Here is a 20,414-nt window from a genome sequence, read left to right as displayed (position 1 = left end):
CGATTATGCATTTTTCCTCCATCTTACATTTGCCCATAAAGTTCGGTACTTCGTTCGATGATTAAATTTGGGCCAATATGGCGTTTTATTTTTATAACCGTCTCCTCCGTACCAATTTCGGATGGCTGCGTCGATCATCTTTTGATGAAGGGTCGTCTGTTGAAGCCCCCTTCCCCTTCCCCCTTTCCTAACCATTCTTACTGCGCAAGAAATAAGGCACAGTCTCTTAATTTCTATTGCGACTATAACTTTGTTTTTCTCCTTGCTTGCGAAGGCTTTTTCTTTCCCACAAGAGATAAAGTGGAGGAATGAGTTATGAGTGCATGTTCTGCGAAATTATTAAGTTTGATTAAGGAACTTGTAAATATTTCAGGGATTTCTAATAACAGAGAATATGAATCACGAATTTGTATATGTGTAAAAAATGAACTAAGACACGCAAATAGAAATAAGGTATATAAAAAAATAATATGGGTAATGAAAATAAGTTAACATTTAGATACCTGTAGGTTTTTCAAGATGATTAGTGGTAGGGGAAGGAGGTAAACTTGGTACAGTAGGCAATAAATGATAATTTGTTATGATGAGCATCCAGTATTTTTAAAAATGTTTAGTCATATAGTTTAGGAGTGTTTTTCATTGTGATGAATCATTTTGAAGAAAAGTGCTGCAGTAAAATCTATAATAACATGAAGTTAAATAGTATCCAAAGAAATAATGTGAAAAACCTATTGCAAAAGTAGATAAAATAAATGCATACATTGATTGAACTCTGCCTACTAAATATTTTGTAGCAATACAGAAATTGCAGTAAACGAGCTGTTCCGTCATTGCGCTAAGCAAACCGTATTAACCAGAACCAAGACGAACTTGCATTTAAAAAAGTTTTTTATACAGTACTTGCTAGTTTATACATTTTGATTCGAAAAACGCTGCTAGCTAACTAATACTGCTGTGGGCAGTTAATGCAGTAATGATTTCGACATATTTGAAGAAACGCGTTTTGGATTCAATACTTACACTAGAGAAACGCTGGAATTAGAGGCTTTTTTCATCGGAAACCAAATAAGCAAGTTTGTACAACAAAGCTAAAGAATAATAGATGAAAAAAAAAACAAAGATGCAAAATGGAAAATTTGCAGATACTGCTCACGCTGCTTTTCGCGAGATCTATGAAAAACCATCCATTGAACTAGAAAGTCAACGGCGAAGGAAGTAAAAAAATGATACTGGGTTCTTATTCCAAGTTGAGTTGTTCTGCAGAGCCTTGTGGACGGTTTCACAGTTGACAAAAATTCAAGGCTCGGACATGCCCAAACATATGCTTTAGGAAAAAAAAAAACAGTCAACAAGAATTTCATAAGTAATTTAGTTTGTTGTGGAGCACATTCGTAAACTTACAAGTGTGCCACAATAGGATTATCTAACTACAGCACTAGGTGGTTTTTTATAAAAGAGTCGAGGCTGACCTTTGTTCTTTACACACATTTAACAAAAGACAGTGTGAAAGTAAATGTCATTAACATACGTTATGAAGTACTAGTATACTCAAAGTGATAGATGAAATGGAATCATGATTATTTTGCTACAAGTAAACTTTCAAATCGCAAATTTACTGTAAAACAGTCAAAGTTACCTGTTCTAAAAATCTTAATTTATCCCACTTTTCACTGCAATTTAAAATTTTCTCCCTCCCCCTAAAATATATTTAAAGGTATGGTTTAAACTGAAAAACGGGGGAGAAGGAAATGTCTTGTCGGCGAAAAGTAAGGGGCACCAAAATCTTCAAATCCCATTCCAGTGAACTTTTGTTCAAACACTGGTGGATTCTTTTAGGAGTAGAGTTTAAAACATTTATAGTAAAACAACAAAAATATTTGCATTATACCAATGAACTTCATATACCAAAGTGCCCCAATCTCTCCTACGGCTTACATGTCCCCATGGCATTAGTTTTCTCGGATTTACTCACTGAGCAAATACATTTATTGTATGTATTTTTTCAATCATCCAGATGTACCAACTCTCTCATATGCAATGTAAGTCAGCAATTATCTACTATGTTTTGGCTATGAGACACGAGCTTCCATTTATTTTATCAAGGTCAGTTTTCAACAACTAACTGTACAGATTAACCGTTGGACCCGCAAAATGGTATCCGTATTGACTTTTGCTAAAAGTTTCTACTTCTTAATTGCTTATGGTTGGAGTCATGCTTAAATGGGTGTTTTACTCCCAATATTCTGATGATGAACGCGTGGTATTTAGAAAAGATGAAATGATTTGTTTGTCTGTAGTGTGAATTAATGAAGATTTTATCTTTATAATTAATCGCTTTCTGTTTTTTTTTTCCCTCGTGAATACATTTTTCAATGAAATATATTTTTTTGAGTTAATTGATGAAAAATTATTACTTATGTATTCCAAAAAGTATTCTTGTATTGAGCAACCACTTTTCTTTTAGATAGTCAGTAAACTGTACAAAAATTCTTTGCAAACGTTTTTCGAATTTCATTAAAAATTTTGACTACAATAATCGCCCTTCTAGGTGCGCCTATTATCTATCACGTGCCTTAGTTAGATATGAAGCTGTCTAAATACAATATTTGGAAACATAAATAATAATTTAATGTTATACATATAGCTGCTAGTACGAACACCTTATAAACTCAGTAATAAAGAAGATAAGTTAAAATTGTATTTCTTTTTCACTAATGCAGTAAATTTCTCTAGCTACATCGGTGGATTTTACGTATAACTTTAAAGTTCATGATTAGATTATACTTTATGATTATAAGTTATTTATCATGACTTTAACTTACGGTCATAAAGCATGATTTTCCTATTCATTTTTACTGCATATAACCTTTTGTGATTTTTTAAAGATAAAATGTAAATTTAAAATTCGAGTTTTTCAAAAAAAGTCATAAAATGTTTTTCATTGATAATTGAATCAAGTTGAATGAAATTTTGCACTATAAATAAGGCTGTTTCATAAAGAATCCAAATAGTATCTTAACATACATTTTAGTAATAATTTCCTTTTCATACAAGTTCTATTAAAATAGATGTTAAATATTGTTCATCAATTTAATCCCGCAATGTGTACAATCAAGATTAGAACCAAAAATAATGTTGGATATTTCTTTACAGAGTGCAAAATAATACTTTACACTTTCTAGAAAAAAAAACGCTCCATTCAATATACAGCACAAAATATAATCTTTAAGCTACACACAAACATCTTTATACAAATCTACATAATCGGGGCGTATGAATGCAAATATACAGACTTGTTTGCTGCCCTTCTTTTGCATTCTTGTACGCTGTCCTCCTGTTGAATACTGTAATGCTGTCCTTCTGTTGCATGCTTGTATTCTGCCCTTAGGACTGTTTTAGGATAGTTAAGCATATGCGATTTAATAATCAACATAAAGCTTAACTGTCATTTGTAAAGTTAAAGCTGCTTAGCTGTCATTTTTAAATTTGGTATGAGAGAGATATTTTTTTATGGTTATACTTTCAGTAAATTCCAGTTCCCACGTGTAATATGAATAAAAAATTGCAAAAGTTCCTTCCTTGTAACAATTGAGGCAGTGAGAAGCAAAGGGATGTAAGTGGGTATTTTCAAGTTTTAGGCTAACATAGAATTTTTTCATAAATCCTGCTATACAGCTGCACCTATCAGGGCTACCAGTACTATATTTTGCCTCAAGACAGACGAGAGGACTACCTATCATTTGTACTGGTTATCTCCAAATTTTTTATTTTGCCACTCACATCCCTTTGCCTCAATTGCCTAATGGCTGTATCTTCCTCAAAAGGGAAAGTATTCAACGATTAACTATGGAACGAAAAATTTGGAGATAATCAGTACAAATGGTAGGTGTCTGTCTTTGGGCAAGATATAGTACTGGTAACTTTGGTAGGTGCTGCTGTATAGCAGGATTTAGAAAGAAAAATCAATGTTTGCCTACCTTGGATGTTAGCTTTAAAGTCGTTTTGTTCAAAACGTGAAAATGTCCACTTACATCCCTTTGCTTCTCACTGCCTCATTTGTGGAAATGTTCAGAGACTAAGTCAAGACTTAAGTCAAAGGGCTGTAAACATTTAGAATCCATAACAAGTTCGGAAAACATATACGTAAGGCTAGAGAGTAACCAATATACATTGTACAATGACGCCTGGTGGTGATCATAAAGGCTCTTAAGACGAAGCAAAGAAAATCATAAACATTTTCGTGAACGGCCTATCACGTGTTAAGTTCAGCAGAGCTTGAATATTAGAATCTTAAAATTGTACTTCATAACAACAATTTTTTGGATACATTATATGAGAAAATTACATAGTTATCGGAAATGCTTTACAATCGCTATGATTTTTATTTTAATGAAGAACATGTTCTTCACGTTTTCTTTACATCTTGAGTTTTTCCATATTGCGAGTACAGCTGTGATACCCCTAATATTGATGAATAAGGTGCGATGTATTGGATAAAACATCGGCTAACACCCACCCGATTCCTTCTTTTATCGTGCCAGATGCGCAAACAGAGCTGAAGAAGATTAAATCCCCAACTTTTAGCTCAGGTATCGGGACGATATCTGGCCCTTTCATCACCCTGGCTAAATAAACTTCAGCTGTATATTTAAAGATTATGACTTGTTATGAAGAGTTCAGCCCATCAGATGAAGATGTATGACGGAAATTGCGAAATCGATATTTGAGCGATGGATTTAAAGTACCCACTCGTATATGTGTGTATTTCGGCGATTGATTTTTTTCGGTTGTCTAGGACTATCACGTTAACCATTAGAAAATCAGATTTTTTGTCACATATGGAACCAAAGTAATGTTTAATATTTTACTTGATGAATCAAAGTGTAGTTAGTCTGTTCATAAATTAATCTTTAGGCCAAAAAAAAAACTTTGTATTCACGAAAAACCTCCTTTGAGTTAATGATGAATTTCTTTGAGAAGTTTCTTTCAGATCCTGATGAACTCTGTTCACTAAAGACATCCAGATAGTCTGGAATATCGTCCAAGTGTAAAATCAGAAAGCAAATGGAACAATCTCAATTTTTGAGCTTCTGCATGATACTCTTGACCACTTGGATGGATAGTAGACACAGTGTTCATCGACATGTTAGTGAATATTATTAAACGAGACATGAAAACAAAAACACACTTTTACAGTCTATTTTAAATCTTATTTATTTTATTATTTACAAATATTGAAATTTGCATTCTGCAGCAAAACTTGACACAATGGATAGAAATAAGGGCCAACGCATCTATCGTAGGGTAGTGTAGCTTTCATTCAACATGTTTGAATTTGGTGGCAGAATCTTAAAATTAATTACAAGACATTATTTTCTTTTCATACGAGCGTCAAAACAGAAATACGTGTAATGCTTCTGCAAAACAATGCCTGTAAAACGCTTATTATTTTATTAATATTTTTAGTTGGAATTTCCATATGGGGCAGCAATTTATTCTCCTCTTAAAGATGATATGGATTTACTTTCTTTTGGGACTTCATTATTTTCAATTTTTCCCTTGTTTATATAAATTCTTCATGTATATTAAGCAGAGATGTGAAATAAGGTGGAGTGACATTTATATGTTTTTTATTTTGTTTAATTTTTTAAGTTTTATTATGTTTTTCCTACTATAGTTTGGCACATGTAGAAAAATTGTTTTTACATGTATTAAATTAACTAATTTTTCATCGAAATTTTTCATATGTGCGTGTGCCATCAGCAACTTAAATACATTCAACGTAGTCGAAAATCAATAAATTTGAAAATTTTAAGAAAATATTTTTTTTTTTTCGTTGGTGGGTTTTTTTTTTTTTTTTTTTTTTTTTTGTGTGTGTGTGTGTGCGCGCGCTTCTAAGGGAGTTTCTTTTTTTTTAAATTAAAATCCGTTGATATCATCTGTTGCCCAACCAATTTTTTTTTAATTTCAAATCTATTCATTTATTTTAAGATTTGGGGTAATTGTATGAGAGGCGTAGTAGTTCAAATTTATAATTTAAAATTAAAATACATTCATATTTTCTGGTGTCCCAAAACATGTCAAAAAGCCATATGTTGATGAAAATGATAGAAGTATAATATAATTTCTCGTCAACGTGTATAAAGAAGCAATTTTCTAGCTCCTAATTTATATATCTTTGGATGTTTCGAAACCCCTCCCCCCCTCACACACACTAAGAGAAAAGGACCTACGTGTCAAATTTGAAAAAGGTTCAACGCAAACTGGATTCGTATAAGGAACAAACACATACACACACGAACACATACACTCATTTATATTTATTTCGATTATTATTCTTGTCAAAGAACCACGAGCAGACCCAAGTCCTGATTTTAGAAATGGTCATCATTAAACTACGAAAATGTAAGGGGCCTAATTCAGGCACCAATAAGGGCTCTCGGGGTTTCAATCAGCCATTTCTAGAAACTGAAGTTTCAAAAACGCAGCTTTAGTCTATGTTTCATCATTTTAAGGAGAGTCATGATCCCCTGGCGTACTCTCACGTTCTATATTCGAATACAGCACTGGTACTAGAAGCAGCTGATCTATGCAGATACTCAATGTCTTTTATAAATATATATATTAGCCAAAATGAATCATTGAGTAACTCTCTAATGTCATCAACATTGAAACTCGTACCATAGCATGTGGGACGGCATTATTTCGTTGTCGAAGCACCCAAAATTCAATAAGTTATTTATAATTTGGTAATATGTTTTGGCATCGTTTGGCATGCAGGGAAATGCTGTATTTTGACAAGGCTGAACTGGATCCGGTAACTCAACTGTTTTACTGGAGAAACGGTAATTTAAGGAAAATGAATGTGATCAACAATGAACGCTATCTACTGGAGGGGTTAATCCACTGGTGTTTGGGTTAAAACTTCAACTATCAAAATATATTACCTAACAGGCAACTGCTTCGTTCAAATGTGGACTTTAACCCGTCATACTTTGAAGGCGATTTTCTAGTTTCTTATAATAATGTAGAAAAAATTGAACTATTTTGTGATTGATAATACATCAAAATTGTATTCGTATGCGAGGAAGATGTAGAGGGGATCTCAAATATTTTAACATTTTCATATTTGTCTCTATTTTAATCTTGAGGGAATATCTCTGATGACTAAGCATATGCTTCAGCTTGAGCGTTATGTTAAAATATTTTACATTTTATACTTTCATCTCCCAGTTGTTTATGTCTGTCCATTTCTGTTTTTGTCAAAATTACACCCATTTCTTCTTAAGCCATTTTGCCTATTAATCTTTGATCTTTAATAAATGTCCGCCCACCAGGTGAAATTTTCATGTTTTCCATTCGCGTGTGTCAAATTTCAAGCACTTGCAAAATGTGGCATTGAAAGCGAAGAAGTTGCTCCAATACGATGATTTTCCATTTCGTTTCGTTATTCCTTATCATTCTTTCGTTCTTTGTAGCGCTTTAAAAATTACAATATTTATCGTAATATTTTCTTACTTTATTAATGCCTCTCGTCTGAGTTATTCAGGTTATATATAATTAAACTCATATCAACTCAGTGTTTTCGAAAACCACTTCAGCATTTTCTGCTATTGTCTCACATTTAAATTACGAATAAATAATATTTTAGCAGATCAGAGTCTGTTTAAAACACTCGTTATTTAGTTCGCAAAATTTTCTCAAGACTGAACACGCTGCTCTTTGCTTCGTAATGTTTCCTATTTCGTTTTCTTTGATATTCCTTGCGTTTTCATTGCTGTTTAATCTTGGGTCTTTTAACTTTATTTTATAGGTATAGTACTGATTTTAATTTAAAATCAGTACTATACCAAAGTCAAATAACGTCATATTCTTTCAAACAAAGCATGCGACTATAGATCAAACCGACATTTTTTTTTACGTTATGACGCAGGAATCACCCCTGCCAATCACTCAGAGTAAAAACTGTCTACTTATAAGCTCAAAAAGGACAGAAGTTACTTAATCAGTCTCTCTGTCATTTAAGTAAATTAAAATTGTGTTATAGTGTGAAATGCGAAAACAAAGATAATAAGTAGCTGAATGTTGAGCAGTAGGAATTTTCTATATTGATAATAATATTTTCATTCTCAGTCTTTAGTTCTGACCATGTTCGCTAAATGAAGAATTTTGGCTAAGCATTTGATGTTCAAAAGACATTCACCAGTGATAGAACGTTAAAATGACCACTTGTGAACCCGGAGAAGATTATTTTTTTCATAATTTGACACACTTTAAGCCTTATCTTTTGAGTAAATAATTTCAGTAAACTGACTTAAATATGCTCAGGTGTATGTCTTTAAATTCGAAGTTTCTAGAACTGCTTTTCTTATTATAAACATTAACTGAGGAAAATGTTTATCTTGGAAGTTAGTACGTTCTAGACCGTAACTAAGCTCTTAAATTTGGGAAACTTTTTGTACATCATTCTTTACAATAAGAAATATTTTTAAAAAATCAGATCTTTATCAAAAGCTTAATAGTGCTCTAATTTCAATAATATTATTGGTTGGTGAGTTGGTTGGTTGTCGTTTATGTACAGGGAAAATATAACAAAAGGATGCCATATATAGGACCAAAGGTCCTATACACTGCTTTAGTTATAGCAAGGCAAATGTCAGAATAAATATCATCTTATGGACATCCAGTGTTTTCGTAAAATTGCCAAAATGGCACTACAGGAGAAAATATTTTCTCGTGACAGTTCTGTGTCAGAGTCACAGTGTTTTCAAGAGTAGGTACTTTGTAGGACCATCTTTTTCATTCATCTCAGGTGGCATGTTCCGAGTTTAGAAAGAGTGTTCGTCAAAACCTGCTTTTGTCTAGTTCACAAGTTTGAAGTTTTACTGTCCAGTCCTTTAATTTAAACCTCGTCACTGCATTAATATCATTAAGTGTTACCACACAGTGCAAAATTTATAATTATTGAATCTTCTTGATTATTAAAATATGTAATATAATATTGTATAACGTTTTAAAATGAAAGAAGTAGCAGCAATCCACAATGGATCAACTACGCAAATAGGTTTTTTAATCAAATAAATAGGTTTACACGCGAATGAAAGAAAACATTAAAACAAAAGAAATTTTAGTCTATTGCTGGTAAATTACAATAATTTTGCGGTGAATATTTTAAGGCAAATAAGGTGTAACCTCTTAATGAATGCATTACTTCGTAACACATTTTAATGTTTATTTTCTATAACAATTATACAAATGTGTTCCTCATACGGACGTAAGCCATTAAGGACGCCTTTTTTTATTCTTTTCACACGACAGAAGGCTCAAATGGAATATAAATGAGCCAATGGCGTGTGCCGAATTCAACCTCAGTAACGCCTTTTGCTAAATGCGGAAACCACTCTCCGATGTTTGGAGTTCTTAACCTCAAGTTGGTATAGCTGCACTCCGGAGGGTCAGCAATAAATAAGCAATACATTTGGGATAAAAAATGGTAGTATGTTTGCTTTATTAAAAAAAATACTAAATTTAAAAAAAAAATGTTACGGATTTTTTTATTCTTGGAAGTGCATGACTCACAAACTGTATGTTCCTTTCCTCTATTTTAGTTTTAAAGCAATCAGATACAAAATAGTATTTTGTACAGAGATTCTAAAAAAAGGCAACAAACTCTCATTATGACAAACTGCTCTGTCTAAAAAAATTGCACGTGGAAGATAGATCATTGACTTTGAACGACATTGAAAACTTACAGGGGATAGAAAAATGTAAAAGGAGAAAATCAGCAAAAAATATATAAATAACATTTTAGTATTTAAGTTTTGTAACAGATAACTGAAGTGAACAACACGCAGTAGTGTTTCAATTTTAAATTTTATAAGTATTTTACGAAATTTTACTTTGTTTAAGTTGTATATTTTTCTTCCGCACTTTGCGAGTACAAAGGTGTACATTTTATACGGTAATCACATTGCACATTTCGTAAACGTTAAAATTTATAACGTTATAAACTAGTATTTCTTTTGTTTATAGTACACTTGATTTCAAGCATAATTGATGTACGTGATTAAGAAGGTAAATTAGGTTGGGGAAGTGAACTACTTGGGGTTGTGTGCAATAATGAGCAGGATGCGCGATACGGAGCAAAGTTCATTTTGCTTACTAAAATTTAGAAATGGAGATGTGTGCTCCTTTTCAAATGATCAGGGGTTGAACAACGGGTTCTTGGTGAAAAAAAAAGCCTCAAATCAGTCTATGTACACTGCGCTTGTAACCAAAAAACAAGTGCAAATAAATGATAAATAGAAGGAAAACAATTGTTTTCCACTATTATTTTTGCAGTACCATAGATATCATGTGGGCAAACCTTACCCCGATGGTTCAGAAGATTGAAATTTAAGCGTAACACTTTTAGTTTGAACTTTCAAACTCAAATGGTTCAAATATTTCTGAGTCTTGTTAGTTGAAACAAAAACAAAAATTGCGTGCCGTAAAGACACACGATAGAAGTGAAACTTTTATCTTCTCTTTTTTTCTTTTTTTTTTACATTCTGATTATCACTTCACTCGCACATTTTCTCTCAGTCCACGCTCTTGCTCTTTCTGCAATTGGACTTAGGCATATTTATACCATAAAATTGAATATTTTAATGAAGAAAATAGGTTAGAAACACCGAGAAAACTAAACAATACTGGGAACCCGCTTTTTAATTGTTGGAAAAAACAACAAAAAATAATAGTTATTACAAGGCTAATTAGTTGATAAAGGTTAACAATCTATTTTCGAAGTTGAACGTAAGTAATCTGGATTACGCTTTTTAACTGATCACTTGAGTTGATCAGTTGACTTGATTGTGTAAATTTCTTTGCTCTATACTTGAATCAAACAAATCTTTGAAATCCTACATTTTTTTGAAAAGTTAAGCCCAAAATACACAAATGTAAGCTCTCTTAGGGTTAGCCTTGAAATTTATTTGTTAAATTTATTAACAAAACTAACCTAAAACTACTAACTTTTTTCATTATTTTTGGATACAGTTAAATAGCGGGAGTAATTAACTTCATGATTGCGATTATTTTAATTGTTTTCGGAAACAGTTTAAAAAAAGTCGTCACACAAAAAGCTTGCAAATCAGAATTTCAAAGTCCTCGCAAAAAAGTTTTATTTCAAATGTATCTCGTCTTCGCTGCTTTTGCTCTATGTCTCGAACGGTTACTTCAAAACATCTTAATGTTACGTACTCAAAACATGATTGGCACAATTTTTAGCTGATTTACAGCTTTTTTAATAGCATTGTTTACACACCTGCCATACCCGCATGTCATAAACATGCCAGCTTTTAACTTATCAGCACGCAACCTGCAACGTCATTTTGCAGTAATCCTAAAAAAACACATTTATCATCTGCGGCCAAAAATTTTTTTTTAACTGATTAAGAACTAATCATATACTCTTCTAATTAAAAACTACTTATACATTTACTTTTCTTTGTAAATACCCCATTTTTATTGCTAACTGCTAACGCACAAGTTGTAGTAATAAATTATTATTTCGTTCCAATATTCTGTCATATACTTTTAAAAGTTAGTTTTGGACATAGCATATTCAGATCGTTCCAATAAAAATATGCGAATCATGTCCGAAATTTTAAAATTTTGTTTAGGAATTTAAATATGTTCCACTAACTGATTTTTTAAAATTATTTTCTATAATTTGTGTGTAATACAATATCAATGGTCTGTACATTAGTAATAAATGAAGGTTCTCGTGCTATTTTGTACACTTTGTGTAATAGTTGACAAAAAGTTTTTTAAAAAATCGTTCTATTCACAAAGAAAAGTTACAATTACAGAACCATCATAAAACAAAATACACACTCTAAAACTGATTATGTTTCCTATTTAAAGGAAAAAACTTTTGAAAACATTCCTAAAAATGTGACAAAGTGGGAAATTTAACAATTAAAATTAACTCTCAGAATGAAAAAAAATATACTCACTTTAGTTACTGGCTATATAATTCAATGTAACAAACTAACAATTATACTATTAAGACGAAAATGTTGTCAGATTCAATGTAATGGTTTATTTTATTTTCAAAATAGCAGTAACAAAGTGGACACTTCGAAATATAGAAAACAATGGGAATTTTTTCTTTAAAAATAGGTATTTTTTCACACATTTTTTTCTCTAGTGCGTTGTAACTTTATTTTTCTAAAGGATAAAATAATGTAACAAATAATTTGTACTCTTATTTAATTTAAGCATAAACCATAGCATTTTGAATTCCTAATGATTTAAAACTGAGACACCGAACTTTCTCTTTCATGTTCGAAAGCAAAATATTTTTGAACCATTTATAAATTGCTTGCATGGAAACGATTGTTGTTCAATTACATCCTTAATTAAATGTATTATAAATATAATTAATTAGTGGCAGTAGATCAAAATTGATTTTAAAAAAAAATCCAACGTCTGAGACATGATTAGCATAATTTTGCTCGAATAACCTTTCAAAGTTAAATCCTTTTAAGTGTTAATGTGTTTTGCTTTTCTATTGAAGATGTTCCCTTAGTTTTTAGAAGCAATGTGCAGTTATTCATTAAGAAGAATTTGATTTTTAATCTTTAATCCTTGAATTAGGGAACACATTTGTTCATATTAATAATAATTTTTGTTTACTATGTGATAAAAGCATTCGTCCATGGGAGGTTTTGGGAATAGATATCAGTTCTTACATGTGTACATACATATAAACTACCATTTTAGGATTGGTAATAGTGTTATATAACCTAGGAATCTGATAGTTCTCGAAATTTATCCTTGTTCAGAATCGGATTCCTCTAGAGACATTTTTGTAATAGCTTTCAAATGCTCTGTTTTAACAATATGGATCTGAAGAAAGTTAAGCTCTTTTGCTGCTGTTTTGCAAAATGTTTCTTCGGTAATTTCAATTTTTCCTCAATATTGCTTTACAATAGAGCGCTATCTAATATTCAAATCAATGAGAACAACGTTTTTCTCAAAACAACTTAAATATTTAAAAAATCTCTATCGATATTTCACAAATTAAATTTTCTGTACTAAATTATACAAATTTAAAGGTGCAAAATAACATTATTTTTATCCGTTCAGTTACTTAAGTGTTCAATGAACGCAATTACAAAGTTGGTCCCAACGTTTTCATTTGCATTTCATGACCTATGAATGAGTTCAATCAGTTAAAAAGAAAAAAATCATTTGGATTCATAGAGTATTTTGCAGTTCCAAGCTACCTGGTGGTCTTAATATAATCTTGAAGTTTCAACTAAGGTGTGTAACCTTTTTGTTGCCATTCTCCTGGACAAAGTTTCTATTTTAATGAAAAAAAAAGTTTAATTCTTCCCGTTGAGCGTAGTTTAATTAAGAGAAAAAAGAAAGATAACACTTTAAATCTTGAATACTATTTTTTGCCTTAGTGACAGGCTCTAATTAAATAAAAAGTCACTCTTTTGGTACACAAAAATGGTACTCTCCTGACATTTTCTACACAAAGACAGAAAATTTAAAACATATAATGCTGTTAAAAGAGTTCCCTTTATCTTTTCTTATTAATCTCCTCATAAACACTCGGCATGAATTAAATAATAATAATAATAAACAAAGCATTTTTATTTTTAATAAATTTGTGATTAGAAAATGAGATTTTTGGAGATCCATCCGGACACATCTATTATTTTACAGGGATGCCGGCTTGTCTTTACAGATGCGTCAGTCTCAAAATTAAGCAGAATCACTTCGAAACGAACGAAATACGCGCATTAAATTTTCCCTCGCTCAGATAGTCTGGTCTTAATTGGGCGCTTGTCAATTCCACGGCAATCATATGCAAATATGAGAGGCATTAGCTTGGTTAAAGACGTATTTGTCAATTTACTCTAAATTATTGGAACTGCTATGTATTTTTGTGTGTCCAACCACAAAAACACTAAGATGTTATTTTCCTTTCTAATGGGGCTGCGTTAGAGGCACAACCTTTTGCAGACTTAGTGCGATCCCCAGATATGGTATCCATTCTTTCATGTAACACCACTATCGGAGGATGAGATTACCAGATGAATTTTGACGCCCAGTTTCCCCACCAGATGGATACATCTCGGCTCTACTCGATGCAAAACTGCAATGGGAATCTAATTTCGCAAAGAGAATTTCGAGCCAAACGAGTTCACGAATGATATTTTATATGCCAAATAATCATACGACATGGATGCAGGCTATTTTCTGCTTTTTGAAAATCCATCGACTGTAGGCAAAATCTAACCCACGCCTCTGGGCGAAAGAGACCAGCGTCTAACCTTTACACCAATCTTTAAAATACAAAGTTATATATTGTCTAACCCCATATCATGTATAAAATTGAAAAACGGCTAGATAAACCTGTTCAGTCTAAATGAGCCTAGCGAGGTAAAATGATAAATAGGTACAATATTTTGGTGCACAAGCTTTGATAATTCTGACGAGTTTCTGTCTCGAGTTCGGAAAAATTGTATACCTGCAAACTATTAACGCCTCCATTACCGTCTGTAAACCGGCGCTCGCCGTTCCATTTTATCGATAGTGGATCAGTATATAACATTCATACACATATTACCCACTATATATACGAGTATATACATACATATATATGTGTGTGTGTAGTAACCCCTCGATATATCGCGCTTGTCGGGAGACAAAAATCAAACAAACAAACAAAAAAACGCGATATATTCGCTGAAGCGAAATAATTGAGGTCTTAAAAAGTAACAATTCAATGAACGTAAAAAATAATGACACGTGTATCTACAAACATTAGTTTAGCATCTTATAAGGGCGATTTTCTCATTCAAAACAAAACAAAATTTGTTTAATAATTTTTCTCTGAAACTAATAAATAATAATAGGAAATATTTATATTATACTATGGTAGAAAAGGAATCAAAAGTTACAACTTAAAAAGCAGCAAATTAAGTCTATGGAAAATATGCCAGATTTTTTCATTGGTTAGCAAAAAAAAAATAAAAAAAATAGAAAAGAAAAAAAAAACGCTTTTTCTGCTAAATGTGATTTTTTTAGTGTGATGTCAAATGTAAAGAAACATCAAAAACATTTTTTTATGTATAATTGTTCTGTTGGACAAGTGCAATATATCGGAATAAGCAATATAACGAGATGCGAAATAACGAAGGTTCACTGTATACACCTTTAACAACGAAGGGAGTTAGTTCTTTTTTCTGTTTCAAATAGTTTAGTTGAATGTTTTAACTATTTTGAGTTACATACCATACACGAGCCATCCCAGATTTAATTTTACCGTTTTTATCTTTGTTTAAAAATTTAATTACAAATGTATGCAACTAAAATCAGGATGTAAAATGCAAAGTATCATAAAAAACAGTTTTTGTGCATAATTTTTTTTTTTGTAGGAAAAACGCGATATATCCAAATTAGCCATATCACAAGGTTTGATATAACGAAGGTTTACTGTACAACGATTGGAATTCCATTTTCTTCTATTTAATGTAGTTGAATCGAATGTTTAAACTGTATTTTCAGTGACACACCATATTACAGTCATCCTCAATATTGATTTTACCGTTTCTTTCTTGTTTTTAATTTAACTACAAATATATACATTTAAAGTCAAGTTCACTGATTTTCCGCAAAAGAGAATCTCAGACACTGTCTTAATACATTCGCAAACTGAGCAGCGGAGATAATTTCCTGCAAACAGAAATATTAACCTTCTTGTGTTGTAAGAGTGGGAATTCTCAGGTGGAAAGAATTGCTCATTAAATCTAAGAAACAACCCTTTGCGACTTTAAAGGAGCAAGCATTAGTGCTTCTCGGAGGCAAAGTGGTTAAATATTTGATGAGTAATATTTTCTCCGCTTGTACACTCTTTACTTATTCCTCTTTTGCCTAACTATAAAACAAGTTTTCCTTTTCTCTGCCAATTTCCCGGATTCTAGCACTTCCAATTACCGTAATTGGAATTTGCTGTCAAATGCGCGTCGCATTTAAAATCAGCGGAGCTGCGGCATTACGCAACTTTTCCCTGCCGTCTTTGAAATAACGAATGCACGTTGGATTCGAAAAGTCGATTCTCTGGAAGGGGTTTTATTCGTCCCGTCCTTTCCTTTGTAGAACAGTTTGACAGATACGTTGACTTCGACTTTAATTGCAACTTGCATTGCATTTACTTAGTTGTTATGAAATAGTTTTTGCATAAATATTAGTCTATTAATACAATCTATAATTTTCGTTTCGATATTTCTTTCTGGTTCGGGGGTAAATAGAGTCAACGGAAGTTGCATGGGGTTTTTCATGGCAGGAGTGTTCCACTCGTGTTTTATGGAATGTATAGATTCCAGGTTGAGTCAAAAGTTTTTTCGTATTTTCTCTGTCCTGGATCGGCATTCCTGAATGTAAAATATGCAAATTACAGTTCCTGCGCAGCTGATCTAAAATGGTAAAGTGGAGTTTGACCTTGATTGTCCTTATCAGTTGCTGTGATTTCTCGTATCTGGGTGGACGTTGCAGTCTCTTGAAATGGCGGATGATAAGCAAGCAATTCGTATTATTTTGCGTTTCCTCCGGGAAAAAAGTCTTAACGCAAGGGCAGCGGCAAAATAAATTAATGATGTTGATGGTCCAGGTTCTGTGAATGAGCGAACTGCTCAAAATTGGTTTAAGCTCTTCAAAAAAGATGATACGACCCTTGAAGAGAAACCAAGATCTGTTGTCGATTACGAAGTTTTGCTGGAAGTTATCCAACACCAGCCGAGTTCTAGCATACGAGCATTATCAGCAGAACTTGGTTCTTCCCAAAGTACCATCAATCGACACCTCCACCTAATGGGGCCCGTTGTGCAGTTCTTTGGTAGGTGAAAATACGAAAAAAAAAAAAACTTTTGACTCAATATACGTAGTAAAAGGTCACATGGGGCAAATGTAAACAAAGTCTTTTACCATACTTGCGATACTGTTTAAACTTAAATTGCTGTAAAGTAAAAACTAGACAGCATATGAAGCAGTGAGAAGCAAAGGGTGGTTTATAACGTTTTGGTATAAAGTGGTCTTTATAACGTTTTGAGGAAAACCCGTTTAAAGTTCAAATTATAGGTAGGCTTTCATTGAACTTTTCTTTTTATAAATCCTGCTGTGTATCAACACCTCCAGGACAATTAGTACCATTTCTTGCCCCAAAGTAGAGGAAAGGTTCTCCTACTAATGTGTGACCGCGAAGAGATGTCCTTCGGCTCTGTTTTTTTTTCTTCAGAATTGCCCATTTTCATGAAGGGGCAATGTGGAAAAGACAGTTGAAGATCGTAATTTGAAATTGCGTTATTAGTTCTAGAGCTGAATACGTAAACTCAGAATTTAAGAAACTAGCCAAAGAGGTAGAACATTTTAATTTTGTGCTGACTAGGCAAATGTCTCATTGGACAGGTCACATCCTACGTTAGTGTGTGGATCTTCTTTCATCCGCCACTGGTCAGAGATAACAATTTCTCGTATAATTAATTTCAATTGAAAATTAGCTCGAGTAAGGTTGCAATAAAGAATGTTAAGGATGTCATTTTTACTTTTTCCCAACTCAATGCAGTTACTGCTGAACAACAAACATATTTCAGGTCTAAATAACCACATAAAGAAAATATACTAGGAGTATTTTTCTTTCCTATCGCCAAAATGTTCCTTTTAATTCCAAAATATGGCACGCGTCCTTTCTTCCTTTCCTACTTATTTTGAGGAATGGTCTCCTTTTCTCAAATGATTGATAAGGGTCACTTGTTTGCGGTCGGACTAGACTTGCACTGGTTATCTGCATTTGTAAAATTTTGCCACTTAACATCCCTTTGCTTCTTACTGCCTCAGATAGGAACTCAGCATCCTGAGAGTTTCACGTGTTTCGAAGCAATTGCGTCATCGGTGCTAGAGACACTGACAAAAAAGCTTTTTTTCAAAGCTAATTTTATTTCTCAATACATCCAAAACGCAAGGTAGGATCTTAAGTTGAAACATTTAAACTCAACTGACCCTACGTGGTCGGATCCACGCAACTTTAATGCTTGATTTTTTCAATAGAATTAGATAAATTAGTTCGTCTTATGTTCTTAATATCTGTACTTTATTATATTTTACGATGGCGAGCAAGTAGTCTTAACCGCTGAATTATTTAAAGCGAGCCCGAGTTTGATTTAAAAGCATAAGAATTTCACAAACCTTTAGTTAAAAAAATAATATCAAAGGTGAGAAAATGACACGGGTTCTCTTCAACATTATTCACTACCTATTAAATGAGCAACATCTCTTCCGCTTTTATTATCAGCACACAATGTAAACCTGAAAAGAGAAAGATATGAATCCTGAATATATGAATCTTTCTCCCTTTTCGGAAAACGTAAGTCTGTCCGCAACGTGGCAAACGTAATGTGCAGACGATGTCTAAATTACGCTTACGAAGTGATAGCGTACATCGAGACGATTCGGAATCACAAAACACTGCATAGTCGGAAAAGCTTTTATATTGAGGTGTATGCATTTTTTGCGGGTTCGTACAACAAAAGTCCGCCCTTTATTTACTAATTGTATAAAATGGGCTTTCATATTGTAGAGTTTTGTTGAACATACCTCTTCAACAGAAGAAACTCGAAGAAACAAACTTCTTCAGGGTAATAAAACAAAACTGACTATTTTGGATTCTACTTTTGTCATAGCAAACTCAAGCATTTTCTGATTTTCAAAAAAAAGTATCTTGCAGTCCCAAAACATAAGTCTGCTATGGCTTTTCAATTTTTTTCTTAACATTGCATTTATTACCTAACAATAACTGTTTCATTGTATGCACTACCCTACGAGAAACATTTGAATGTACTATGGAATTCCTGAAGAATACCTTTTAAATGATTAAGATTACATCCTTTTACATTCAATGCTGTTAGGTTTCGAATCATCTAATTGCACTTTATTATCTCCTTAATTTTTGACCATTTTTTAGATCAATCCTGTATATGTCAGATGTCTCCGAAGTTTCGCCGACAAGAAACCCCCCTCCCCCGTTCTTCAGTTTCAGTCATACTTTTTGATGTATTTAGCGGGAGGGGGGAAGAGAGGAAGAAAACTGGAAATAAACCATATGTCAGACTAAAAATGCACAATGCTCTATGATGCACATGTGTCTAAATGCTCGATCAAGGTTTTTAATACAAATTTTCTTCATTGCATCAAAAATATTGTGAAACCCATTGTTAACTACACTGATTTGGTACAAATGTGTTAGAATGTCATTTAGTTGATTGTGTTATAAAACTACAACACATATAACCGTAAAGGCATAATTATCTCCTTATTTTTAAAGTAACGTCAAATGTGCTTTTTTTTTTGAAAATTAATTAGTATTTGTTAATTACAAGTAAGAGCATTGAAACGAATACTAAACAACAAATGAGCTTGTGTATACGCACACCTTTTCTCTTGAACAGTTTAAAAAAAATCGATGTACTAAAAGTGAGAAAAGTTTGATCCCGTTTTTGCATTAATATCTACAAAAAATGGTAATGTTAATATGCAATTATTTCTGGTACATCTACTTAATAAACTGAGTCATTGAAAGTGAGTGCTTATCCCATAGTATAAAACAAATTCAACATTTTACTACTTAGGCTACGTGAACCATTTTTGTTTTTCAAGAAAATGCGTAATGTTGCATAAAAGAAGTTACTTTTCCAAAATGTATGCAATTTATTTTGTCTACAGATTAGAATTCAACCTAAGAGATAATCGTCCTAATGAGATTGGAGGAAGAACTGTACACTTGCAGTTGAAGGTAGTCGAACAAGAGCTTAAACACATTTATCACTTCATTGAAAATTTTGATAAGGTAAGAAATATTTTAATTTTATTTCGATAAAAATTGTTAACTTTCATACGAACAAACAAAAAAAATAAATAGGAAAACAGTATAGTTTCGAGTGCGCTAATTAATATTAGGTAAGTTCAGAACTTTAACCTGTTTGGAAACAATTAAGAAGAGGGAGGAACGCAATATTTTTAGGACAAACCGTGATAAAAGTTTTAAAATATCTTTTTAGCGGTGAAATATGCACTGTAAAAAAAATTCCGAAACGTTACTGAGTATTAACGTGTCACGTTTCGGGATATCAATGGTTTTTATCCAGTTCTCGGAAAAATCAAGTATCATTGTCAAAAAGTTTTCTGAATTGCTACAAGTTTTGCGAATGCATACTTCTCACTGTTGTGAAAAATATTTGTAGCTCCCAGTTTAAAGATTAACTGAACGCATTTATAAAGTGTATCGGCTTCCATTCGACTACGTCTCGTCCATGCTGATTAAGCTCCCAAAGGATGCGAATATGTATGGACTATGTTGCTTT

The 20,414-nt window shown here is 32.5% G+C and overlaps 1 protein-coding gene across 1 annotated transcript in view; it reads left to right on the top strand.

The window, feature by feature from the left end:
* The window catches only part of LOC129221294 (somatostatin receptor type 2-like), a 114,687-nt gene that overhangs the window by 50,252 nt on the left and 44,021 nt on the right, over positions 1-20,414 (top strand). Inside the window, exon 3 of the mRNA XM_054855752.1 lies at positions 19,777-19,900. The gene's annotated coding sequence lies outside the window, so the exon portion shown is untranslated. The remainder of the gene's footprint in view (positions 1-19,776; positions 19,901-20,414) is intronic.

The sequence above is a fragment of the Uloborus diversus genome, chromosome 4, assembly GCF_026930045.1.
Source record: "Uloborus diversus isolate 005 chromosome 4, Udiv.v.3.1, whole genome shotgun sequence".
NCBI lineage: Eukaryota > Metazoa > Arthropoda > Arachnida > Araneae > Uloboridae > Uloborus > Uloborus diversus.
This window is presented reverse-complemented; position numbering and strand designations above follow the sequence as displayed.